This window comes from Amphiura filiformis, chromosome 15 (genome assembly GCF_039555335.1).
Source record: "Amphiura filiformis chromosome 15, Afil_fr2py, whole genome shotgun sequence".
Classification (NCBI taxonomy): domain Eukaryota; kingdom Metazoa; phylum Echinodermata; class Ophiuroidea; order Amphilepidida; family Amphiuridae; genus Amphiura; species Amphiura filiformis.
Genome location: NC_092642.1, coordinates 36,430,330 through 36,435,255, shown reverse-complemented (window position 1 = coordinate 36,435,255; position 4,926 = coordinate 36,430,330). Strand labels below are relative to the sequence as shown.

At 36.4% G+C, this 4,926-nt stretch overlaps 1 long non-coding RNA gene across 1 annotated transcript; it reads right to left on the bottom strand.

The window, feature by feature from the left end:
* Window positions 1-474: 474 nt before the first annotated feature.
* LOC140172211 (uncharacterized) lies at window positions 475-4,419 on the bottom strand. The gene is made up of 3 exons (XR_011861703.1): window positions 4,206-4,419; window positions 3,532-3,652; window positions 475-584 (listed from the first exon to the last, which is right to left on the bottom strand). It is a non-coding gene; the product is annotated as an uncharacterized lncRNA (long non-coding RNA).
* Between the last annotated feature and the right edge of the window lie 507 nt (window positions 4,420-4,926).

Sequence of the window (4,926 nt, the reverse complement as noted above, 5' to 3'; positions counted from 1 at the left end):
TGATTGAAGTTTGCAAAAACTGATTGAAGTTTGCAAAAACTGATTGAAGTTTGCAAAAACTGATTGAAGTTTGCAAAAACCTGATTGAAGTTTTCATGTCCCTCATGGTACACCGTATACACTGAGGGACATTTTCGTCTGTCCAATCGCCACAGTTATTGTTGTTATCACAGACATAGCGTTCTGGAATACATCGACCATTGTAGCAGCTGAAATCGCAGTCGCCTATTATCAAATGAAATTGCATTATACATCTAATACCGCTATTGTTACTTAGTTGTACTCAGCTTTGTCTATTAAAACAATGCAGTGAACTATAGTGTTATGATGATCGACGAAAATTCCCAATAATCTAATTTTAAGTTGAATTGGAATTTAAATTAAAGACGCAGAAATCGTCTTTGACACAATTTACCGAATTTTACTTCTTTTATTGGAAATAGATTTAGGAAATTTAAATATACCCTTACAGTTTACTTCATCGCTACCATCACCGCAGTGGTTTCGTCCATCACAGACCCTACTCGCCTTGATACACCGTCCATTGTTACAGGTAAAATATCGTGATGGACAAAGACGTGACCCTGAAATTTGATTTAAACAAAAGACTACAATGTATCCAGTAATTGTTTCAGGTATTTCATTTACAGGCAGCTTAATGCCATGGTTGTTTGATGGGATCATTTATTAGTTTTTCAAACAAAACATCATGCACAACCATATTTTAGGCTCAAACAGCTAAATGTGATATCATGCTTATGTATACAGATACTTTTGAGTCATTCTCAACTTTAATTTCCCCACTTTTACAAAATTATTCACTTTTATAGCATTTTTATAGCTTTTTCGGATATAAAATGTAGGCTATCTATTAATGACAAAATTGGTGGCGCTATTTATTTACTGGAAATTACTCTTTCAAGCTTTTAATACAGATAATTCCTTTTATTGTTTGATGAAATATGTTTATAAAATTTCCTTGTTGCTTGTTTCACATATTCCAGCTGTTTTAATGGCAGTATTAATCACCTACCCCTTGCCAATAAAGAAATATGATTTAGTATTAATAGCGCCATCTATAGTTTGCATTTAGTTAATAATGAAGCCAATTCTATATCCATCAAACAACCTAGTGAAAAATACATGGATCAAGTTACATTTGTCCAATGTAACCTTCAGATGTAGCAGTATTATAATAATTCGGAATGGGCTTGTAGCAAGCAAATGATTCGATATACCAAGCAAATGAACCAACATGAATAGAACCGGAGACGTTCTACCACAGACTCATCGTGTTTCTTACTTTTGAGAGAGTGTCACATTTTGATCCAAACAGGCTATCATGATTAAAATATATATTATTCTATAAGACGGCAAGTTAACAATTCGCAACCAATAACGTATGTGAGAAAATTATAAATTTCACTGCTTAACCCTAACCTAAGGGCTTTTTGGCGACGGGAAGGGAAAGAAGGAAGGAATAAAGAGAGAAAACAAAGGAAGAAGTTGTTTGCTCTGGGTGGGATTCGAACCCGAGACCCCTCGCATGCCAAGCACTGGGTCGGCGACACTTTGCCACGGGTCTTGGGCTTCGCTGGCCAGCGAATCCGTGCCCATATATCACTTAGGGCGATTGTGTCATCACACCACGTGGGATGCACGCACGAACAGCGCATATATCAAGTAGTATTTTGTAGTATACAGTCATGTTAGGGTTAAGATTCAATACCATAGGATAACAACTAATTTCTGGCGGAATTTTCTCATATTCAGTACTTTCACAATATCAGGTGAACCAACTGATTTAGAGGCCAAATTATCAAAAAGTCAACAGAGGTTGACCTGAGACTGAACCGTAAAAAACCTTAAAATGGCAGTGCCCACTCGAAGCTAAATTAATGTTACAATTAGGTAGGGCGAATATTTTCTAAAAACCGATGCCGTGCGGATGAATATTTTCAACAAAGATGTCATATAAGGAGAGAAAATACCATTTCGAAGTATCAAAACGCAATGTGCTTTTTTTGCTGGATAACTTTGTCAATTTCAGTGATTTGAAAGCAGCCTTTTCAGATGCCACGCAAACAAAATAGTTCCTCGTCTTAATTTCATGTATCGCCCTTGCCTATTATTGGTATATAACCTTAAAGAGCCATGGTCCGATTTTTCATGTTCTGTTTTCTATCTTAGACTGAGGCGGTTTTGATATGAGAAGCAAAAACGTGTAAAACAATGGCCCATAGGATAGCACATACACTTCAGGTGTGGTTATCACACATCACTACGTTTTTGTTCACACCATTTCAACGAAAAATATCACAGGCGTTACATTTCAAATGGTAGATGTGACTGTCGTTCGGATCAAGGACCTTTAAACAAGGACCACAAAACCAATATATTCAACCAGGTGCAAAAATATATTATACACATAAAATTGGCACTATGATTGATGACAAACTCAATTGGTATACACATGAAGATTACTTGATCAAAAGACTGAACTCCAGAATGTATTGTCTCAGAAAACTGAACTACTTTAATGTTGATGTAAAAATAATTGCTTTGTTTTATGATTCCGTTATTGAAAGTGTCTGGGGATATTGTTTGTTATGTTGGGGAGGGAATGTTGCAAAAGGGGATAGGGACAAAATTAATAGAATTGTGAAGGAAGCTGGAAGGATTATAGGTGTGTCAAGGCGGGACCTCGAAGCTGTTTATGCTGATCTGTTGAGTAAGAAGCTGACTGATGTGATGGATGACTCTGGTCATCCACTCCACGACCGTTTCTCATGTCAGCTGATTCCCAGATCCGGTCGAATGCGCTTGTCCTTAGCCTTGACAAACCGATATCTTTCCTCCTTCGTTCCACAAGCTATTAGACTTCATAACTCTAACTACACACGGGGTACTTAGTAATATATAATTGGCAGTGCTTCATCTTTTATACTGTGTTTTTGATATTTTGTAGTAATTGTGTGTTTTGAATGTATGAGCAGTAGCACTCATGAGTGTAATTTCCCTTGTGGATTTAATAAAGTTTTACTTGACTTGACTTGACTTGACTTGATGTCAGAATCTATTAATACTTAGAACATACCAAAACCTTCGACTATTAAACTATTGGTTGCTAGGACTTATTGCCAGTTATTGGTTACTAATACCATTTGCACCATTCACCTTTATTTTTGTGCTCAATACGGGCAACAAGGCATATAAAATATACTCAGGAAATAAAGCAAGAAAAAGCAGGAGGCGACCAAGCGAAACCTGCGAGAGCGAGCATAGACTGGAAACCAAATGCACGTAAAGTCGCCAGGGTACGGCCTCGAACCTGGGATCTTAGTGTTGCATCGCGAAGTCAGAATCGCTACAATGTTTGGACGGGAGTCTAGTGAAGGACTTACTGGTGATAGGATGAATTTAAATCTTTGTTTATTATTATTATTATTAATCAGTTTCCCGGTTTTGCTTTAGCAAAATGTCACAACTTTGCATTTTGTTTTGTATAAAGTATATTCAATCTGCACTCACCTGCTCTGATATTACATATCTTCCCAGTGAAAACCGCGTCTACACTTGCAGGTAAATCCATTGATCTTTTCAAAACACTCTCCGCCATTAAGACATGGCTGACTGGCACATTCATCACCGTCTATACGTTGTAAATAATAATGTAAATAAGTAAATGTAAATAATATGAAGTAACAAAAAAGATTTACAATTTTATAGAAAGATTTCAAATGAATATCGCCGCAGACTTTGGTGATCACAATTTAATATGACAATTTAATATAAAGAAGTGAGCTTTCAAATTAAATATAATCTCCGATTTCCTCCGTATCTATAAGTCAGTCTTCGTCGCCGAAAACCACAAGTAAAACCATGGCTCCAGAGTGTTTATTCCTACAAGATACCATTATTTTACCGCTAGTTACTGATTAGTGATGTTAGACAAAAAAAATGAAGTTCACTACTACATTATTCATGTACTCAAATCATTAAAATCATTTATTCTTTTTCGTGAAAAGCAAATGATGAAAAACAAATATTACCGCACGGTGGAAAATTATTGTAAGGAGATGTTTGAGTTGAGGCCCCTTAAACATTTTTTGGAAAAAGTGAAATCATATAATAGACCTAATCAAGATGAAATACTTAAGCGTATTCAATAAAAGACACATTTAGACACTGAAATCGGGACCTACCAGGCTCCACATAATCCATCAATGCAAGACTGAATCGCCCAAAACCGTGTATATAGAACCAGATCTCTAGGTTATTGTCTTCCGAAATATACTCTTGGCTACCACTATAGACATTGTTGTCAAAAAAAATCGTCTCAAAGGGGGAGGAAAGAGCAACCTCAACGAACTGGACACGAACTTTGTGATCGTTTGGAACCGATACACTGTATTTACAACCATATGTGTTGTACGTGTTTGGAATTAGATAGTGGAATGAAGTCAGATTGTAAGAGTAACCTTCTTCCAGACCGATTTCTTGCTGACCGGCACAAAAGTCATCTGAAAACAAAGAGACAAAAACATAATGCTATGAGGAGGAGAGAGAGAAGAAGATGACGGTAAAGAAGAAAAGCCAGTGATAGCAAGAACGTTTACAATCTCTGATATGTCTAACCGAAGCTTTTTAACGTGTAGTACACTCTTTCAGGATATAATTTTCCTCTATAAATGACTTTTGCTGGTCGATGATTTTATAAGAAAACTGCAATGTGGCATGAAAAAGAGATAGAGGGCCTTCACTGCGATTGAACTGGTTCAGATTATAGGAATATAGTTTTTGTAGGACAATAATGAAACAAAAATCGAAATGAGTGCAAGCTTACCTGCTATTATACACTTTCGTAAATCAAGTCGTAAATGTAGCCATCCTCTAGGTCAGTAAAGTTGCCATCGTTTTCACATG